The sequence below is a fragment of the Schistocerca piceifrons genome, chromosome 11 (genome assembly GCF_021461385.2).
Source record: "Schistocerca piceifrons isolate TAMUIC-IGC-003096 chromosome 11, iqSchPice1.1, whole genome shotgun sequence".
Classification (NCBI taxonomy): domain Eukaryota; kingdom Metazoa; phylum Arthropoda; class Insecta; order Orthoptera; family Acrididae; genus Schistocerca; species Schistocerca piceifrons.
Genome location: NC_060148.1, coordinates 33,708,793 through 33,731,900, shown reverse-complemented (window position 1 = coordinate 33,731,900; position 23,108 = coordinate 33,708,793). Strand labels below are relative to the sequence as shown.

Genomic DNA, 23,108 nt, shown 5'->3' with positions numbered 1-23,108 from the left:
TTCAATATTCTTGCTATATCCCCACGTAAACTGTTAGTCCTAGACAAAAAATAAACAGGGCCTTTTTTTGTAGCAAATTTAGTTTACTTGTGTACTGAGGACACGTTTTCGTCGTAGCGTGCGGTTTTCGTGTATTATAGAAAAACGTACAAAAGTGATATTAAACGTGTTCTATCTCGGAAACCATTTGCAAAAGGGCATATGTCCACATGAAGTTTTTTGTTCAGAATCACTAATACTATCGCGTCTGAAATCATGTACCTTTCCCCCTGACTCACCCTATATTCTGAAAAAAAAATATCAGTATATTATCAGCACCCCTAGTCTGAATATAATAACGTCTTGTACTGCCTGTATCGGGTACGGTGTAACCTCTCTGTCCAACAGCCAAAGAGAGTCGTCGCAGCAGGATTTTCCGGTTCTCGGAATACGTAACGGAGAAACCTAGAATTTCCAGGGTGGGAGTTTACTTGTTGAATGCCCCAGCTCCCCGCATAATCAGCGCCGCCTTCCCGAATGTCCGCTAACTTAGTGTCCGCGCTCTTTTGTTCGCGGCTCGCTGCTCCTCTGTTTCCGGCCCGGCTCCTCATTGGCTAGCGCCTCGCCCCTTTTCCCTGTGGCGCCATTTATCGCCGTCGCAACAAATGAACTACCTCTCGTCACGTGACCAGTCTTCCGGCACGCGAAGGTCAACCTGTTTCTCGCCAGAACCTACTGTTTTAGGGCGGATAAGCCATTTCCGACGATATCTCGTTCTTTCTCTGTTTCGGTAATAAAGTACATGATTCGAAAAATGGTGCAGGCTGATAAGTTTATTTTCGTGGTACAACTCTAATATTTTTCCCACTGTGAACGAGAGCCGGTTTAACGCCCAAGATCGGTATTACACCATCGTATTTCTTTGTCAAAGTTGATAGATTTGACAGTGTAATAGTGGACTTCTTCGAATCTCGCCTTTCGTTAACGAAATACGATCAAATCTAGAGCCTCGCCGTAGATTTGAATATAAAAGACGTTCGTCTTCTGTTCACTGCTGTGTGAAACGTAACCGCTTGGAGCGCTGGCATCGCTACGGCTATTTGACGTGCCTGGAGTCTGTTAGTAAACGTGGCTACAAACTTGATGCGTCCCTTCGATTCTTTCTAATAACCTTGCTTCGACTGGGGTGGGGGTGAGCAAGAGGCACAGCGCATGCCATTAATCGTGTGCTGACGGGCTGGTGCAATATGCCGCAGGCGACTTCATATCCACAACCTCAGCTTCAGCCATGCCCCTATACATCTGGAAACAGCTTTTCAGTAGGCCGGAATAGAGGAGGTGGTCATACTCGACAATAAAATATGTAGTCATAATTTTCCATTCTACTTTTTGTCTATTTTTGAACTCTGGATGCTGCAAGTTATAAGGCGATTCATTTGTTTCGCACCTTTTATTAATTTTGTAGTTGTTGGAATTCTATTGCTTAAATCACGCAAAAATAAAAAAACAAGTTGTTACTGCTCATATAGTATACGAAAGACTTACTTACTTTCAAACATATTCCCTCCACTGTCTTATAAGTCGCTTCACACATTTCGGGAATTATTTTGGTTAATGTGCTCTATGGTATGTATTGTAAACTAGAGTAGCTCTCTCCTGTAGCAAGAAATGGCAATATCACGGTGAATCTGTGTGCTGCCCACATATATCATTTCTCAAGTGAGTAATCTGTTTTGTAACATAAGAAGCCACTTTACTGAGCAAATACTAAAATGCAACCACATCTGTTCGTAAGTAATTTACACTAGTGGCCATTAAAATTGCTACAACACGAAGATGACGTGCTACAGACGTGAAATTTAACGGACAGGAAGAAGATACTGTGATAAGCAAACGATTAGCTTTTCAGAGCATTCACACAAGGTTGGCGCCGGTGGCGACACCTACAACGTGCTGACATGAAGAAAATTTCCAACCGATTTCTCGTACACAAACAGAAGTTGACCGGCGTTGCCTGGTGAAAAGTTGTTGTGTTGCCTCGTGGAAGGAGGATTGCTAAATAGCAGAAGTTGAGAGGAAGGGAAATTTTGTGGGTATTTGTTCACTTCCCAGAGCAGGCATTGGTCGGCGCTGGGAAGCGACGCATAATTAACGCGACTTGCGTTGCAATTGGCATAAGTGATTTAGCTGGAGGGGAAACCGAGGCGAAGAGCGGACTGGGAGAAGTCCCCGTAGAGGTCTTCCGTTCCCAGCTTGCCTAGAGTGCGGACGTGGCGTTCTTTACTCAGCTTGCCTGAGAAAGAGTGAGCATCTCTGCAGTTTAGGACTTAGCAAAGGGAACGATTGAGCTTGGAGCTAGGAAGTTTTGGTTCACCAATGTACTGAGCAAGATAGCTAGGAGTGAACAGATGAGCGCAGCCTTGCAGCACCACGGGGCCGGCCGACGTCCACACGACGACGACGCCCCGCCACGGTGAATTCGGTGATATTGCGCCCGCTCCGGCCACTGATTAATTTGTTGGATCACGTCGGCAAAGTTTCCACGAGGGTTTCATGGGCCGTGTATTGTAGAATTCTTCTCGCACTTCGCATTACGCGTAGGTCAGTCGATAGGAATTACTTTTGATTTATCGCGCTTTACTCCATGCAAACGCAATTTATTACCACTGCCTGTTAGGATCCGTTCCGGTAGCTGAGTGGTCAGCGTGACAGACTGTCAATCCTAAGGGTCCGGGTTCGATTCCTGGCTGGGTCGGAGATTTTCTCGGCTCAGGGACTGGGTGTTGTGTTGTTCTTATCACCATCATTTCATCCCCATCGACATGCAAATCGCCGAAGTGGCGTCAAATCGAAAGACTTGCACCAGGCGAACAGCCTACCTGACGGGAGGCCCTAGCCACATGACATTTCCTTTGCCTGTTAGGAGAGTCATTTAATGTGATGACTGAAGGTCGTGAGTTAGAATAAATCTGTGCTAATCGACTGCATCTGTTTTCAATCAAGTAGTTGAAATCCCAAGTTACTTTCTTAATTAATTTTATGATCAACATTTGCATCTCGTGTTCAATAGCTGAAAATAACATCAATGTACACCCCTTTTTAATTAAAAGGGATCAATTCTGAACCAATTAATGTCAACACTGCCACCGAAGTCCAATCAGGAGTCACAGGGCCTTATTACTTTCTTTGCGTTATCCGACATTGCGGCAGTTTTGCACTCTCCGTTGATCTGTTAGTCAATTACCTGGGGTGAACACACACCAAATCCAGATAAGTGACGGGTGGGGTGTTACAACGTCACCTAATTCTCGTAAATTCCAGGGAATGAGGCGATGAGCTGCGACATCCGGTTCAGATCTGGCGAGTTGGGGGGTCCAGCACATCAACTGGAAGTCGCCACTGTGTTCCTCGAACCATTCCATAACACTCATGGCCTTGTGACATGACGCATTATCTTGTTGAAAAATGCCATGGCGATGTGGCAACATTTTTGGAAAAAACGACGGTTTCTCTGTGGAGTACGTGATTGATTCTTTTCTAATTTTTTTTGTTTATTTATAGACACAATCACATGTTAATGACAGTCATAACCGGTTTCGGGCATATAATATCTTCAGATTAAGAAAATTTATACAAAAACGTAAAAATAAGTGCAATATTTAACCACGGTTATTAGTGCTCTAACTGAATTTACGGAATACATATAGTTCTCAGCCAAAAGGCGACATACACTGAACACAGGTTCATGCGTTCTCAAATTACCTATAAGTGGTTAGCACAGTGGACTCGAATTCGGGAGGACTACTGTTCAATCCCGCGTCCGGCCATCCTAATTTAGGTTTTCCGTGATTTCCCTGAATCGCTCCAGGTAAATGCCGGGATGATTCCTTTGAAAGGGCACGGCCGACCTCCTTCCCCGTCCATCCCTAAACCGATGAGACCGATGACCTCGCAGTTTGGTCTCTTCCCCCAAAACAATCCAACCCAAAGTAGCTATAAAGTGTAAAACACCGGTCTTATATAGATATAAAAAATTCCAGAATGAGATTTTCACTCTGCAACGGAGTGTGCGCTGATACGAAACTTCCTGGCAGATTAAAACTGTGTGCCGGACCGAGACTCGAACTCGGGACCTTTGCCTTTCGCGGGCAAGTGCTCTACCAACTGAGCTATCCAGGCGCGACTCACGCCCCGTCCTCACAGCTTTACTTCTGCCAGTACCTCGTCTCCTACCTTCCAAACTTTACAGAAGCTCTCCTGCGAACCTTGCAGAACTAGCACTCCTGAAAGAAAGGAGTGCCCGCGAAAGGCAAAGGTCCCGAGTTCGAGTCTCGGTCCGGCACACAGTTTTAATCTGCCAGGAAGTTTCACATAAAAAATTGTTAGATTTTGTTCACCATGTTTGCGCTAGATGCACGCGTCCTCTATAAGATAGTCTTAATTTTTCAAAAGGCTAAAATATACAGATTTACTGTTAATATTTAGGTTCAGCAGAGCACTACACTCGTCGTCCTGCCCGTGTCGTTCCTGCCGTATTAATGGACAACGGCTTCAACAGGCAGTAGCCGGAAATACAGCGCCATCTGGCGTCAGATGGTTCAAATGGCTCTCAGCACTATGGGACTTAACAGCTGAGGTCATCAGTTCCCTAGAACTTAGAACTACTTAAGCGCCTAGAACTGCTCGGGCGTCAGAAGTACACTCTCCAACTGCTACTACTATTTCCATCTATAGCAATGTTTTCTCCTTGTTCTGAAATGTTATTTTACTGATTTAACGATGTGGTCTGTAATATTAAATTGTATGTACATGTGACCTAAATATTAATAGTAAATGACCTTTGGTTTCATTTTATGCCAGAAAGTAGCTAAGATTTTTAAACCATTCTAGGTTGGAGGCCCTTAAAACCAATAACACATTGTCGTATAAATTAAGGAATAGTTCAAAATAGGAGGCAAGTTAACATGATACGTTGAAAAAATGGCTTCGCGTAACACCTTAAGGGGGGTAGGACGTCAAACGGGCCGACTGGGAGCAGGAGAGGCACCACAGGACATTTTAATTTCCAGCATCTACACTTTTACAAATGAATTCATAAAACTTTGTCAGCATGACCAGGAAGGATTCTGGATTCACGCTCATAGCAGTGGAAGTTCAAAAATATAACAATATATATTTTTTTACATGTGAAATGTCATCATTTTTTCACTTACTATTGGCTGCATTCGTTGCTATAGGTACACTCTTCTTCATAAGTAAGGGAGATTCTTCGATGAATTTTGCACAGCATACAAACCATACTTGCAGGTGTATGAAACTCTACAATTTTCCAAACCTATTAAAAACTGTGCTAGAAATTGAGATAATTAACCATAAAATATGAGTTTGTTTCTAAACATGCAGTTTAAAATGTAACAGCTCATTCATTTTTTCATTAATTAAATAAATTCTAGAGTTTCATACACCTGTAAGTATTTTTTGTATTCTGTGCAAAATTCATCGAAGAATCTCTCTTACTTGTGAAGAAAAGTGTACCTATAGCAACAAATGCAGCCAATAGTAAGTGAAAAAAATCATGAAATTTCACACGTAAAAAAATTTATTTTGTTATACTTTTGAACTTCCATTGCTATGAGTTTGAATCCTGAATCCTTCCTGGTCGTGTTGACAAAGTTTTATGAATTTATTTGTAAAAGTATAGACAGTGGAAGCTAAAGTGACCTGTGATGCCTCTCGTGCTCCAAGTCGGCCCGTTTGACGTCCTACCCCGTTAAATAGCTTTTTCCGCTATTCTTTGTGTGCGAGCAGTTTCGGTCAAAGACAATTATGCGGCGTCAGTTGCAAAGACGTCATAGATACAGAAAAGCATGAAATGAAAATGTTTGTAAATTGTGGTAAAAATAATATAAATACTTTCAGATTTTCCTTAACAAACACGCTCAGCGGTTGGTGCAGGTTTGAAATAAATCCAGAACGAAATGTAGGAGTGTAGAATGCATGGTCCCCGATATTCCTCGTCTGCCTGGTGATGGTTTTGTTGGCGATTCTTCCATAAGGTTCGAATGGCTCTGAGCTCTACGGGACTTAACATCTGAGGTCATCAGTCCCCTAGACTTAGAAATACTTACACGTAACTAACCTAAGGACATCGCACACATCCACGCCCGAGTAAGGATTCGAACCTGCGATCGTAGCGGTCGCGCGGTTCCGGACTGAAGCGCCTAGAACCGCTCGGCCACAGCGGCCGGCCTCCCATAAGGGTTAGAGTAGCACGCTCATGCCATATTCCCCCGTGCTGGCACATCTAGTCTTATTGATTTTTTTTATTTTTTATTTTTACTTTGGATAAGAATAAAGCTTGCATAGTTGAAACACTCGAGGAGTTATCAATGAAATGGCAGCAGTTGCCGAGAGTTTCTGGACACGCGATGTTGCCCTGTTGCTCGTGGAGCAGAGTCGTTTGTGGCAATGCACGCGAGACTGGGGGTGGGGGTGGGGGACTTATGAATCAACAAACAAGACGGCGCCCAGGATCTGAGCAGGAAAGGGGAGGGTACTGGAGGAATTTGTTTCGTGGGACGGGTGGAGGACATGAAGCAAAAAATTCGCATACAATGCAATTCAGAACCGTAGAGCAACTGTAATTCTCTGTCATTGAACATGTTAATGCTAACGCTTTACTGTTGTTGTTGTTGTTGCTGTTGTTGTGGTTTTCAGTCCTGAGACTGGTATGATGCAGCTCTCCATGCTACTCTATCCTGTGGAAGCTTCTTCATCCCCAAGTACCTACTGCAACCTGCTTACTTCTGAATCTGCTTAGTGTATTCATCTCTTGGTCTCCCTCTACGATTTTTACCCTCCACGCTGCCCTCCACAATACCAAACTGGTGAACCCTTGATGCCTCAGAACATGTCCTACCAACCGACCCCTTCTTCTAGTCAAGTTGTGCCACAAACTCCTCTTCTCCCCAATTCTATTAAATACCTCCTCATTAGTTGTGTGATCTACCCATCTAATCTTCAGCATTCTTCTGTAGCACCACATTTCGATTTCGAAAGCTTCTATTCTCTTCTTGTCCAAAGTATCTATCGTCCATGTTTCACTTCCATACATCGCTACACTCCATACAAATACTTTCAGAAATGACTTTCTGACACTTAAATCTATACTCGATGTTAACAAATTTCTCTTCTTCAGAAACGCTTTCCTTGCCATTGCCAGTCTACGTTTTATATCCTCTCTACTTCGACCATCATCAGTTATTTTGCTCCCCAAGTAGCATAAGTCCTTTACTACTTTGTCTCATTTCCTAACCTAATTCTTCATCATCGCCTGATATAATTCGACAACATTCCATTATCCTCGTTTTGCTTGATGTTCATCTTACGAGGGCCGTTCAGAAAGTAACCTCCGGGTGATTTAAAAAAATACACCAAGTTAAATAAAAATATTTTAATATATAATCTTACAACTACATCTTTGCACTATTTTTCTACATAGTCTCCATAGTGATTGAGGCACTTATCGTATCTCTTCACTAGCTTTGAAATTCCTTCTGCATAAAAATCACCCGCTTGTGCCTGGAGCCAGCCTGTGACCGCATCTTTGAGCTCTTCGTCGTCATCAAACCGCTGTGACCCGAGCCATTTCTTCAAATGCATGAAGAGGTGATAATCACTTGGCGCCAGGTCTGGTTGATAACGTCCCACTTGAAGGACTCAAGAAGGGCCGTTGTTCTGCGAGCAGAGTGAGGACGGGCGTTATCGTGCAAAAAAACGAAACCGGAAGTCAGCATACCACGGCGTTTGTTCTGTATAGCCCGTCGTAACTTTTTTATTGTTTCACAGTACACGTCTTGATTAATGGTCGTACCACGTTCCATGAATTCAACCAACAACACCCCTTTGGCATCCCAAAACACCTTTGCCATCAGTTTTCTGGCAGAAAAATCTTGCGAGGCTTTTCTTGGTTTGGTAGGCGAATTTGAATGTGCCCACATCTTTGATTGTTCTTTTGTCTCAGGGTTCACGTACTTAATCCAGGTTTCGTCACCGGTCACGATTCTGTTTAACAATGGTTCTCCTCCGTCCTTATAATGTGACAGAAAGTCTAATGCAGAGGCCATTCTTTGAGTTTTGTGGTGGTCGGTAAGAATTTTGCGCACCCATTGTGCACAGAACTTACGGTAACCCAATCACGGACAACTCCTTCACTCATAACTCTTGGTCCGTACACGGCACAAAGCTCACGATGAATAGCTGCTGCAGAATATCCTTTGGCTGTAAGAAACCTTATGACAGCACGCACTTCACATTTGGGGGTTTTCTATTGCAGCACACATTTGAAACTGCAACAAAAACTAAACTAGCGTAGGTACGACGTTCACTCGACCACGGCTTGATGCCGACTGACCTGTTGAGTGCGTGAACGCACAGATGGCGTCGCTACTCCCCCCACAACCCGCACTGTGACCAATTGGAGGTTACTTTCTGAACCGCCCTCGTATATGCTCCTTTCAGGACACTGTCCATTCCGTTCAGTTGCTCTTCTAGGTCTTTTGCTGTCTCTGACAGAATTACGATGTCGTCGGCGAACCTCAAAGTTTTTATTTCTTCTCCATTAATTTTAGTTCCTACTCCAACTTTTTCTTTTGCTTCCTTTACTGCTTACTCAATATACAGATTGAATAACATCGGGGAGAGGCTACACCCCGGTCTCACTCCCTTCCCAACCACTGCTTCCCTTTCGTGCCCCTCGACTCTTGTAACTGCCATCTGGTTTCTGTAGAACTTGTAAATAGCGTTTCGCTCCCTGTATTTGACACCTGCCACCGAGAGGTAAAACATTTGCTGCTTACAGCATGTCCACTGTTCATGCAGTCTGACTTTAGCGTCAAGCCTGATGCTTAATTTATTACTTCTTTACCTCTGTTGACAACGTGCACCTTAAGACACAAAAAATACGCACGAATTATCCCAAAGGGACACAAATCGTTATACACGATGTACGTGTACAGATAAACAAATGATTATAATCTTAGGAAAATTTGGTGATTTATTCAAGAGAAAGAGCGTCAAAAACTGACCAACCCAATAACGCATTGTTCCACGTCTGGCAGTTATTCAGCTTAGCATCGATTGATAGAGTTTTTGGATATTCCTCTGAGGACATCGCGTCAGATTCTGTCCAACTAGCACGTTAGACCGTGAAAATCCCGAGCTGGTTGGTGCCTATAATACTCTAAACGTTCTGAACTGGGGAGAGATCCGGCGAGGTTGCTGGCCAGGTGAGGGTTCTACATCTACATCTACATCTACATTTATACTCCGCAAGCCACCCAACGGTGTGTGGCGGAGGGCACTTTACGTGCCACTGTCATTACCTCCCTTTCCTGTTCCAGTCGCGTATGGTTCGCGGGAAGAACGACTGTCTGAAAGCCTCCGTGCGCGCTCTAATCTCTAATTTTACATTCGTGATCTCCTCGGGAGGTATAAGTAGGGGGAAGCGATATATTCAATACCTCATCCAGAAACGCACCCTCTCGAAACCTGACGAGCAAGCTACACCGCGATGCAGAGCGCCTCTCTTGCAGACTCCGCCACTTGAGTTTGCTAAACATCTCCCTGACGCTATCACGCTTACCAAATAACCCTGTGAAGAAACGTGCCTCTCTTCTTTGGATCTTCTCTATCTCGTCCGTCAAACCGATCTAGTACGGATCCCACACTGATGAGCAATACTCAAGTATAGGTCGAACGAGTGTTTTGTAAGCCACCTCCTTTGTTGATGGACTACATTTTCTAAGCACTCTCCCAATGAATCTCAACCTGGTACCCGCCTTACCAACAATTAATTTTATATGATCATTCCACTTCAAATCGTTCCGCACGCAAACTCCCAGATATTTTACAGAAGTAACTGCTACCAGTGTTTGTTCCGCTATCATATAATCATACAAGAAAGGATCCTTCTTTCTATGTATTCGCAATACATTACATTTGTCTATGTTAAGGGACAGTTGGCACTCCCTGCACCAAGTGCCTATCCGCTGCAGATCTTCCTGCATTTCACTACAATTTTCTAATGCTGCAACTTCTGTGTATACTACAGCATCATCCGCGAAAAGCCGCATGAAACTTCCGACACTATCTACTGGGTCATTTATATATATTGTGAAAAGCAATGGTCCCATAACACTCCCCTGTGGCACGCCAGAGGTTACTTTAACGTCTGTTGACGTCTCTCCATTGATAACAACATGCTGTGTTCTGTTTGCTAAAAACTCTTCAATCGAGCCACACAGCTGGTCTGATATTCCGTAGGCTCTTACTTTGTTTATCAGGCGACAGTGCGGAACTGTATCGAACGCCTTCCGGAAGTCAAGAAAAATAGCATCTACCTGGGAGCCTGTATCTAATATTTTCTGGGTCTCATGAACAAATAAAGCGAGTTGGGTCTCACACGATCGCTGTTTCCGGAATCCATGTTGATTCCTACATAGTAGATTCTGGGTTTCCAAAAACGACATGATACTCGAGCAAAAAACATGTTCTAACATTCTACAACAGATCGACGTCAGAGATATAGGTTTGGCAAGCACTAAGACAAGCAGGAGAAACTCTCGTCGTACGCGGGTGGGCGTTATCTTGTTGGAATGTAAGCCCAGGATGGCTTGTCATGAAGGACAACCAAACGGGTCGCAGAATACCGTCAACGTGCAGCTGTGCTGTTAGGGTGCCGCAAATGATTACCCTAGCGAGTGACCATCACTCCTGGTTGTTGGGCAACGGTCAGGTTGGTATCACACCAGTGTCCGGGCTGTGTCTCGACACGACTTAGCTGGTCATCGGGGCTCAGTGTGAAGAGGGACTCATCACTGAACGCAGTTCTACCCTAGTCAATGAGATCGTTGCCAAATGTGCCCGACACTACAGCAAACAGGATTGTTGGTGTAGAGAGGTCGATGGCAGTCAGGGCAAAGGGCGACGTGAGCTCAGCTCTCTGTCAGCCGCCTATTAATGGTCCCTCAAGTGGTGATGATTCGTTTGTGGGGGCGCTCAACTGCACAGTCATCACTGCCTGTACAAAATCCAATTTTTACACAGTCCAATCTGGCCACTGTCACGAATGAAGATGATGATGAAATGATGAGGACAACACAAACACCCAGTCCCTGGGGAGAGAAAATCCCCATCCCAGCTGGGAACGAACCCCTGACTCCATGATCCAGAAGCAGCAACTCTCACCACTAAACCAGGAGCTGTGCACAGGTACGTGTAGTGACTGACGCACCAGCTGCACGTCGAACAGATGATGATGATGATGATGATGATGATGATGATGACGAATCCCAGGCTCTGAGTGCCTCTCTGACCACTGCTCGGGCCTCATGTTCTGTCATTTCTCTTGGTCAACTGTTTCCTTCTTGAGGTTGTGTTCGGCCATGGATCATCTGTTCCTGTCAACATCGTCGATTAGTGGCAGGGCTCCTATTCAGATGTCGAGCGATTTACCGATTGCTCGAAACAGCTTCTTTTCGCCCAAGTACTCTTGTGAAACGCTGACATGTCCATACATTGTCTGCGAGGTGTAATTACTGTCCAAGTGAGTACACGGAAAGAAACTTGAAAATTCTTTATACACTGGTATCGACATGTCTCCTGTTCGCTATACTTGATAGCTGCGTCGTGAAATTAAGCTGCAGTATCCCACGTTCGTCCATAGGCCGCCAAAGTTTACAAATTTGCATTTTCCGTTGATAACTGTATCAACAGAATTTCAATTTGTCGTCGATTTGCATAAGTACTTTCTCGTGTCTCTTTCCGTTTTCCAAGGATGTATTTTGGAGATCGTATCTACGTATACCACTGAATGTACACTACGTGATCAAAAGTATCCGGACACCCCCCAAAACATACGTTTTTCATATTAGGTGCATTATGCTGCCACCTTCGGTTAGGTACTCCATATCAGGCACCTCATTAGTCGTTAGACATCGTTAGAGACCAAAATGCGGCTCTGCGGAACTCACAGACTTAGAACGTGGTCAGGTGATGGGGTGTTTGGTTTTTGGTGTTTTTGGGGGAAGAGACCAAACAGCGAGGTCATCGGTCTCATCGGATTAGGGAAGGACAGGGAAGGATGTCGGCCGTGCTCTTTCAGAGGATCCATCCCAGCATTTGCCTGGGGCGATTTAGGGAAATCACGGAAAACCTAAATCAGGATGGCCGGACGCAGGATTAAACCATCGTCCTCCCGAATGCGAGTCCAGTGTCTAACCACTGCGCCACCTCGCTCGGTGGTCATGGGGTGTCACTTGTGTGATACGCCTGTACCAGAGATTTCTTCACTCCTAGATATCCCTAGGTCCACTGTTTCCGATGTGATAGTGAAGTGGAAACGTGAAGGGACACGTACAGCACAAAAGCGTACAGGCCGACCTCGTCTGTTGGCTGACAGAGACCGCCGACATTTGATGAGGGTCGTAATGTGTAATAGGCAGACATCTATCCAGAGCATCACACGGGAATTCCAAACTGCATCACGATCCACTGCAAGTACTACGACAGTAAGGCGGGAGGCGAGAAAACTTGCATTTCATGGTCAAGCGGCTGCTTATAAGCCACACATCGCGTCGGTAAATGCCAAACGACGCCTCGCTTGGTGTAAGGATCGTAAACATTGGACGACTGAACAGTGTAAAAACGATGTTTGGAGTGACGAATCACGGTACAGAATGTGGCGATCCGATGGCAGGGTGTGGGCATGGCGAATCCCCGGTGAACGTCTGCGTGTGTAGTGCCAACAGTAAAATTCGGAGGCGGTGGTGTTATTGTGTGGTCGAGTTTCTCATGGATAGGGCTTACACTACTTGTCGTTTTGCGTGGCACTATCACAGCACAGGCCTACATTGATGTTTTAAGCACCTTCTTGCTTCCAACTGTTGAAGAGCAATTCGGGGATGGCGACTGCATTTTTCAACACGATCGAGCACCTGTTCATAATGCACGGCCTGTGACGGAGTGGTTACACGACAATAACATCCCTGTAATGGACTGGCCTGCACAGAGTCCTGACCTGAATGCTATGGAACACCTTTGGGATCTTTTGGAACGCCGACTTCGTGCCAGGCGTCACCGACCGACATCGATACCTCTCCTCATTACAGCACTCCGTGAAGAATGGGCTGCCATTCCCCACGAAACCTTCCAGCACCTGATTGAACGTATGCCTGCGAGGGTGGAAGCTGTCATCAAGACTAAGGGTGCGCCAACACCATATTGAATTCCAGCAATACCGATGGAGGGCGCCACAAACTCGTAAGTCATTTTCAGCCATGTGTCCGGATACTTTTGATCACATAGTGTACCTCCAAATTATATCACTGTACGACGGACAGTTCAGGAGATATGACCTTGTAACTGCTGTTGTGCTTGAAAGACTAGCTTCCCTTAAAGTTGGCCCATTCGATTCTTTAAATCGAGTTACTGGTTCAGTAATATAATGAGAAGTGCTGCAATAGTCGGCATAAGCAATTAGAAAATGAAAAGATTGCGACCTAATTTTTTCATTGGAAGATAGCGATGGTGGAGAAATTATTGGATCAGGATATTGGTGCGGAGATTGCATTCCGATATTTGACTTTGGAGAGAACCTTTGTTCAGTTCCTGGCTGTGGGTCAGCGTACAAAATGCGAGGTTACACTGATGAGTCAATACTCAATGCTGCCTAGTGTCGTTGTGGTCACGTGACGGTATAAGGAAAGTATGTAACCGCAAAAAGACTAACTGGGAATCATCCAGCGACACTGTGGGCCGCAAATGTGGAAATACAACAAGTTAAGGGGCTCCGGAACGCCCTATACTCAATCACTGCCAGGTCCCAACTAACTGCTGGCGCGTTCCAACTGACTTGCAGATCCCAAAAATGGTTCGAATGGCTCTGAGCACTATGGGACTCAACTTCTGAGGTTTACTTAAACCTAACTAACGTAAGGACATCACACACATCCATGCCCGAGGCAGGATTCGAACCTCCGACCGTAGTGTTCTCGCGGTTCCAGACTGTAGCGCCTACAACCGCACGGCCACTCCGGCCGGCTTGCAGATCCCAACTAACTCCGAACACACGACAACCGCCAAGTAATAGCAATCAGCAAAGATAATACGTCAGGGCTTATATCGATAAGCGCCGCTGCTGCCGCTCACGGGCAGTCAAGGTGGTAACTCGGTGGCACCAGTAATCGAAATTAACATAACGAGGTGGTAGTACAGTAAAAGCAGGATGTCAAACGAGATATGGCACGAACACGAGCCACGTACGGCTCGTAGAGCCAAGCAGCGTCAGAAGCGCGGAAGACCTGTGTAGAGCCGGCAGGAGTGGCCGTGCGGTTCTAGGCGCTACAATCTGGAACCGGGCGACCGCCACGGTCACAGGTCCGAATCCTGCCTCGGGCATGGATGTGTGTGATGTCCTTAGGTTAGTTAGGTTTAAGTAGTTCTAAGTTCTAGGGGACTGATGACCTCAGAAGTTAAGTCACATAGTGCTCAGAGCCATTTGAACCATTTTGAACCTGCGTAGCATCGACAAGGACAGAAGAAAGGTGGCGTTCAGACGAACGAGCGGATCTCTCTCTACAGCGGTTTCCAGTCCGCAGCGCCATTCTCTGGCCCCATCTGCCCTCTCGCAGAGCACTGCCGAACTGCTATCCGACTCTGGCTGTAATGAAACTGCGCAAGTCTTTTCATTAAGCAGTCGGAGCTGAGCGCGGCCTCTGCCTATCCCTCCCTCCCCCCCCCTCTCTCTCTCCCTCCCTCCCCCATCCCTCACTCCCTCCCTCCCCCCTCCCTCTCTACTAGTAGTATATTGCGCCAGTCGGAGCGAATGTCTGTCTTCTCTGGCGTTGGTACTCGTCTCTTCTCCAGAAAGACTTGCTGAATCTGTCTGAAATATAGGTGGGCCAGAGGACTATCGCATATGTGTCTATTTTTTTTCTTTGTATACCTTATTTCTTTGAAATAACCTTACAGGTCGGGCAACCACAGTTAAAGAGCGTACAATTTAAATCAAAGATGGTAAAATAGCCTGTATTAGACTGTGTAAAAGTTCAAATCCACAATAGCTCTTTATTATTATTATTATTATTATTATTATTAATATATTATTATTTTCGATTGTTCCCATTTAAGAGAGCGTTTGAACTTGAATTCCTTTATGATCATTGTTTATGTTTTTTCTGGGCCCAAATTTTCTTCATGTGTTCACTGTGTTGTTTCTTTCGCTCCACTGTGCATTTGCATCCTGGTCTCCTCTGTGTTGTGGTGTCAAATTTATGTTTTTTGATGATGCTCCTGAATTCAGTTCTATTTTTTGCATCGTTTACTGTTATGTGTGCTTGTCTGAGGTCCTCTTCAACTTCTTTTATCCATTTTGTTTTTCCCCTGCCTGACTTGATGACTTTAAGAATTCGCTTTTAAATTCTGTTTTCATTCATCCTGTGGATATGTCTGTAGAACTGCTTTCTTCTTTTCTTTATTGTATCCGTAATCTTGTCTGTGTATTTATATAATTCTGATGTTGGTCTCTTCTTCCAGATTCCTTGCTCTTGTATCGGGTCAAAAATTTTCCTGAGTATTTTCCTTTTTTGTTTCTCTATTTCTTTGATTTTAGTTTTCCCACCTATTTGTGTTGTTTCAGATGCATACAGTGCCTCTGGAAGTATGACAGTGTTGTAGTGCCTCAATTTTGCGTTAATGGATATGGACTTTTTGTTATAATAGTTCCACGTGAGTTTATATGCTTTCTGTAGTTGTTTTACTCTTTCCTCATTGGCCTTTAGGTTGATCCCTGATGGCTGGAAGATTTCTCCCAGGTAGTTATTATTATTATTACTATTACACTACTAGCCATTAAAATTCCTACACCATGAAGATGACGTGCTACACACGCGAAATTTAACCGACAGGAAGAAGATGCTGTGATATGCAAATGATTAGCTTTTCACAGCATTCACACAAGGTTGGCGGCGGTGGCGACACCTGCAACGTGCTGACATGAGGAAAGTTTCCAACCGATTACTCATACACAAACAGCAGTTGACCAGTGTTGCCTGGTGAAACGTTGTTGTGGTGCCTCGTGTAAGGAGGACTTTGATAAAGGTCGAATTGTAGCCTATCGCAATTGCGTTTTATCGTATCGCGACATTGCTGCTCGCGTCGGTCGAGATCCAATGACTGTTAGCAGAATATAGAATCGATGGGTTCAGGATGGTACTACGGAACGCCGTGCTGGATCCCAACGGCCTCGTATCACTAGAAGTCGAGATGACAGGCATCTTATCCACATGGTTGTAACGGATCGTGCAGCCACGTCTCCATCCCTGAGTCAACAGATGGGGACGTTTGCAAGACGACAACCGTCTGCACGAACAGTTCGACGACGTTTGCAGCAGCACGGACTATCAGCTCGAAGACCGTGGCTGCGGTTACCCTTGTCGCTGCATCACAGACAGGAGCGCCTGCGATGGTGTACTCAACGACGAACCTGGGAGCTCGAATGGCAAAACGTCATTTTTTCGGACGAACCCAGGTTCTGTTTACAACATTATGATGGTCGCATCCGTGTTAGGCGACATCGCGCTGAACGCACATTGGAAGCGTGTATTCGTCATCGCTATACTGGAGTATCCCTCGGCGTGATGGTACGGGGTGCCATCGGTGACACGTCTCGGTCACCCCTTGTTCGCATTGACGGCACTTTGAACAGTGGACGTTACATTTCAGATGTGTTACGACCCGTGGCTCTACCCTTCATTCGATCCCTGCGAAACCCTACATTTCAGCAGGATAATGCACGACCGCATGTTGCAGGTCCTGTACGAGCCTTTGTGGATACAGAAAATGTTCGACTGCTGCCCCGGCCAGCGCATCCTCCAGATCTCTCACCAATTGAAAACGTCTTGTCAATGGTGGACGAGCAACTGGCTCGTCACAATATGCCAGTCACTACTCTTGATGAACTGTGGTATCGTGTTGAAGCTGCACGGGCAGCTGTACCTGTACACGCCATCCGAGCTCTGTTTGACTCAATGCCCAGGCGTATCGAGGCCGTTATTGCGGCCAGAGGTGGTTGTTCTTGGTACTGATTTCTCAGGGTCTATGCACCCAAATTGCGTGAAAATGTAATCACATGTCAGTTCTAGTATAATATATTTGTCCAATGAATACGCGTTTATCATCTGCATTTCTTGTTGGTGTAGCAATTTTAATGGCCAGCAGTGTATTTGAAGTGGCAAAGCTCTCAGAGTGGAAGACGCTAAGTTTCGGTTGTTTGGGGGAGGAGACCAGACAGCGAGGTCATCGGTCTCACCGGATTAGGGAAGGACAGGGAAGGACGTCGGCCGTGCCCTTTCAAAAGAACCATCCCGGCATTTGCCTGGAGCTATTTAGGGAGATCTCGAAAAACCTAAATCAGGATGGCCGGACGCGGAATTGAACCGTCGTCCTACCAAATGCGAGTCCAGTGGGGAAGAAGCTAAGTAAAGATGGCTCATTTTCCGTTCTTCTTGTTGTTCAGGTTCTTTTTATTTGCCCACCAGTTTTTCATTGTTTGCGAGAATTTAGCTTTTCTTTCTTGCCTCAATTTTGTTCCGGTTCTTCAGGCTTTTGTCTCTGGTTTAACCTCGCATTTTTCTACATTTATTCTAAAATTGTTCCGTACGTCTATTTCTTCTTTGGTCATTTAGGCTAGTTCCAAATTTTTTTAACATTTTGGACCCATTCTCTTCGATTAGCATATTTTAATATTCTTTTTGTCAGCCTGTCTTCGGGAAGCCTCATTATGTGACCGTAGAATTCTTTTTCTCGTGTCTCTCTCTATGTTAGAATATTCTTCAATTTTGGACGTTTTCTGTAGCCGATATCCAATCTCGGTCTATCTTTTATTATGTTTTTTCCTGTATGACAGCCGGTTTCATACCCTGGAGGTACATTTTCATGTCATATAAGACTAAATAATCCACGACTTCCTAGGTACCACTGCGTATAAAAACATTTCACTCCTCGGTAAAACCATGGATGAACTAGCAGGTGGGTTCAAAAAATGGCTCTGAGCACTATGGGACTTACTGCGGAGGTCATCAGTCCCCTAGAACTTAAAACTACGTAAACCTAACTAACCTAAGGACATCACACACATCCATGCCCGAAGCAGGATTGGAACCTGCGTCCGTAGCGGTCACGCGGCTCCAGACTGTAGCGCCTAGAACCGCTCGGCCACTCCGGCCGGCTAGCAGGTGGGCATCAGATCCGAACCGTACTCGTCGTTTTGACAGAGTTTTGGAGATGTTTTGCTGATAATGCACGGTTCGGATCGCATGTCCATCTGCGAGTTCATCCATTGTTTTACCGAGGAGTGATATGTTTTCATGCGCATTTGCACTTTGCAAATCGTAGCATATGTTGATTTTCTATGACCTGAAGATATACCTCCATGGTATGGAACCAATCGTCATTCAGGGTAAACATAATAAACGGATTTTACCGTTTTTGATTTTTAATTGTTTGATTTCCTTCACATTTTAATATAGACTATTTTACCGTCTTTGATTTTAAATTGTTTGATTTCCTTCACATTATATAGTTACTTGCTGTTGTTGTTGTTGTTGTTGTTGTTGTTATTGTTGTGGTGGTGGTGGTGTTCAATTGCGCGGCTCTCCATACTACTCTATCCTGTGCATGCCTCTTCATCTCAGAACAACCACTGCTGTCTATGTCCTTCTGAATCTGCTTACTGCTTTCATCTCTTGGTCTAATCCGACCGCCGCGCAAGTTTGTTCTCGCCCCCCTAGTGACGCGATATGCCGCTGAGGCTCGTGGATCTGAGTCACCACCAGCATTACCGATAAGTTCCTGCAAACAAACGAAATATTAATCACGAGACTTTCCTCTTTCGAGGCAAAAGTTAAGCAAGAAATTAGCTTTGGCTTGATGTGTCACTATCAAGTAACATACACACACCAAAAAAAGTTTTGCATCACCTCGGTTCCGGAACCTGTACAGAAAATTGGAATAGAAATCAACATAAACATAATTTCCGCCCTTTTTATTGCTCATGAAAATGACGCATTGCACGTTGTACCACCATACAGCGAGACCTTCAGAGGTGATGATCCAGACTGCTGTACACACCGATACCTCTAATACCCAGTAGCACGTCCTCTTGCATTGATGCGTGCCTGTATTCGATGTGGCGTACTATCCACAAGTGCATCAAGGCACTCTTGGTCCAGATTGTCCCACTCTTGAACAGATATTCGTCGTAGATCCCTCAGAGTGGTTGGTGGGTCACGTCCTCCATAAACAGCCCTTCTCAATTTACCAAAACAAAACAAAAATGTTCAAATGTCTGTGAAATCTTATGGGACTTAACTGCTAAGGTCATCAGTCCCTAAGCTCACACACCCATGCCCGAGGGAGGACTCGAACCTCCGCCGGGACCAGCCGCTCAGTCCACGACTGTAGCGCCTTAGACCGCTCGGCTAATCCCGCGCGGCTTCTCAATTTATCCCAGGCACGTTCGACAGGGTTCGCGTCTGGAGAACATCCTGGCCACTCTAGTCGAGCGATGTCTGAGACGGGTATTACGATTAATGAAGGAAAACCCCCAGTTGGGAAACGGGGCCAAAATTTGTTGGTTACTGTTGAGTTGCAATTTACAATTTCTTTATTGATTACTTCAACCATTGAAAGTCATTTCTTTACCACTTGACCAGGAACAGATCCAAAAAGCTAGCAGGCATGAGTGCCTTTTCAAAACAATTTACTTTACAGTTAACAGCCAAGCCATTTTACTTGAAACCGGCTTTGATAAAACATTTGATAACAAACCAAAATTTTCCAAGTAATGAAATTAAAAACATTACTTTACCGTGAATAGGCAAGCGATTTTTCTTAAAATAGACTTTGATAAAGCATTTAATAACAAAATTAAAACTTTCCAAGTAATGAAACAAAAACACCAATTGCATACATTATCGCTACCGAACAGGTAGAGAGTCACTTCTTTTAAATTTTGCCATTACAACTACTGCGAGGGTGAAAATTACCGAACTATCCGTTTAATAAGTCACGGCTGCAAAATACTAACACGAATTCCTTACAGACGAATGGAAATACTGGTAGAAGCCGACTTCGGGGCTTCGACAGTTTGGATTCTGTAGAAATTTTGGAAGACGTGAGGCACTACTGACTCTACGAACTATCTTAGAAGATAGATTAAGGAAAGGCAAAGCTACGTTTCTAGCATTTGTAGACTTAGAGAAAGCTTTTGCAATGTTGACTGGAATACCCTCTTTCAAATTCTGAAGGTGCCACGGGTCAAATACACGGAGCGAAAGGCTATTTACAATTTGTACAGAAACAGATCGCAGTTATAAGAGTCGAGGGGCATGAAAGGGAAGCAGTGGTTGGGAAGGGAGTGAGACAGGGTTGTAGCCTCTTGCCGATGTTGTTCAATCTGTATATTGAGCAAGCAGTAAAGGAAACAAAAGAAAAATTCGGAGTAGGTATTAAAACTCATGGAGAAGAAATAAAAACTTTGAGGTTCGCCGATGACATTGTAATTCTGTCAGAGACAGCAAAGGACTTGGAAGAGCAGTTGAACGGAATGGACAGTGTCTTGAAAGGAGGATATAAGATGAACATCAATAAAAGCAAAACAAGGATAATGGAATGTAGTCTAATTAAGTCGGGTGATGCTGAGGGAATTAGATTAGGAAATGAGGCACTTAAAGTAGTAAAGGAGTTTTGCTATTTGGGGAGCAAAATAACTGATGATGGTCGAAGTAGAGAGGATGTAAAATGTAGACTGGCAATGGCAAGGGAAGCGTTTCTGAAGAAAAGAAATTAGTTAACATCGAGTATAGATTTAAGTGTCAGGAAGTCGTTTCTGAAAGTATTAGTATGGAGTGTAGCTATGTATCAAAGTGAAACATGGACGACACATAGTATAGACAAGAAGAGAAGAGAAGCTTTTCAAATGCTGAAGATTAGATGGGTAGATCACATAACTAATGAGGAAGTATTGAATAGAATTGGGCAGAAGAGGTGTTTGTGGTACAACTTGACTAGAAGAAGGGATCGGTTGGTAGAACATGTTCTGAGACATCAAGTGATCACAAATTTAGCATTGGAGGGCAGCGTGGAGGGTAAAAATTGTACAGGGAGACCAAGAGACGAATGCACTTTGGAGATTCAGAAGGATGTAGGTTGCAGTAGGTACTGGGAGATGAAGAGGCTTGCACAGGATGGAGTAACATGGAGAGCTGCATCAAACCAGTCTCAGGACTGAAGACCACAACAACAAATTCTTAGGCAGTTTACTGTAGCTCTTCTTTCTATCTGTAGCCCAAGTTTCATCGAGCTACGTTACATGTCAATGGCACATAACGCGGAAGTTACATTCATCCTTAACTTTTGCACTTTAGTATAGATGCCTGTCTCTTTGTAGGACATGCATACGACAAAGGTACGTGCTGCACTGTGGTGAGGAATCGATGTCGGTCGGTAAGGCCTGGCACGAAAACGGCGTCCGAAACATTCAAAAGGTGTTCCATAGCATTCAGGTCCGGACTCTGTGCAGAGATGTTATTGTCGTGTAACCACACCTCCACGAACCGTGCATTATGAACAGGTGCTCAGTTGTGTTGAAAGATGCAATGGCCATCCCAGAACTGCTCTTATCAGTCAGAAACAAAAAGTTGCTTACAACTTCGGTGTAGGACTGTGCTGTGATAGTGCCACGCAAAACAAGGGGTGCAAGCCCCCTCGATGAAAAACACGACCACAACTTAACGCCACCGCCTCCGAATTTTACTGTCGGAACTACACACGCTAGCAGACGAAGTTCACCGGGCATTCACCATACCCACACCCTGCCTTCGGATCGCCACACTGTGTACCGTGTTTCGTCACTCCACACGACGTTTCTCCACTGTTCCGTCGTCCAATGTTTACGCTCCTTACACCAAGCGAGGCGTCGCTTGGCATTTACCGGCGTGATATGTGGCTTATGGGCAGCCGCTCGACTATGAAATCCAAGTTTTCTTACCTCCCACCTGTCATAGTACTTGCAGTGGATCCTGATGCAGTTTGTAGTTCCTGTGTGACGGTCTGGATAGATGCCTGCCTATTACACATTACGGCCCTCTTCTACTGTCGGCAGTGTCTGTCGGTCAACGGACGAGCTGAGCCTGTACGCTTTTGTTCTGTAGGTGCCCCTTCACGTTTCCACTACGCTCTCACATCGGAAACAGTGGACCTAGGAATGTTTAGGATTGTGGAAATGTCGCGTACAGACGTATGACGCAAGTGACACCCAATCACATGACCGCGATCGAAGTCCGTGAGTTCCTTGGAGCGCCCCATTCTGCTCTCTCACGATGTCTTATGACCTCTGGGGTCGCTGATAGGGAGTACCTGGCAGCAGGTGGCAGCACAATGCAGCTAATATGAAAAAGTATATTTTTGGGGGTGTCCGGATACTTTTGATCACATAGTGTGTGAAGTTGCCCAATTGGTCAGTGTATGAACACGGACCGTCCATTGTGTCTACATAGAGTGGTGCAGTGAACGTTGCCATGTACCACGCCCTCAGAACAGTGCTTCTGCTATGCTAATCGCCATGGACTGGCTACGGCTCTCACGCCCTGTCAACGGCACTCAGTTTCACACACGACAGGAACTGCCGAAATCAGTGAATGCAGGTCCCACCTGGGCAAGGTTCTGACAAGGGAACCTCCCCATCGCACCCCCCTTAGATTTAGTTATAATTTTGCACAGTGGATAGGCCTTGAAAAACTGAGCACAGATCAATCGTGAAAAGAGGAAGAAGTTGGTGTGGAACTATGAAAAAAATAAGCAAAATATACAAACTAAGTAGTCCATGCGCAAGATAGGCAACATCAAGGACAGTGTGAGCTCAGGAGCCCTGTGGTCCCATGGTTAGCGTGAGCAGCTGCGGGACAAGAGCTCCTTGGTTCAAGTCTTCCCTCCAGTAAAAAGTTTAAATTTTTATTTCCAGACAATTATCAGAGTTCAGGCACTCACACATAATCAATTTCACTCTCCAA

The 23,108-nt window shown here is 44.9% G+C and overlaps 1 protein-coding gene and 1 non-coding gene across 2 annotated transcripts in view; one reads left to right on the top strand and one right to left on the bottom strand.

Moving 5' to 3' along the window:
- The window catches only part of LOC124719628 (voltage-gated potassium channel subunit beta-2), a 1,342,624-nt gene that overhangs the window by 262,530 nt on the left and 1,056,986 nt on the right, over positions 1 to 23,108 (top strand). The window lies entirely within an intron of this gene.
- Trnas-cga lies at positions 4,084 to 4,158 on the bottom strand. Its single transcript has one exon. It is a non-coding gene; the product is annotated as a tRNA-Ser (tRNA).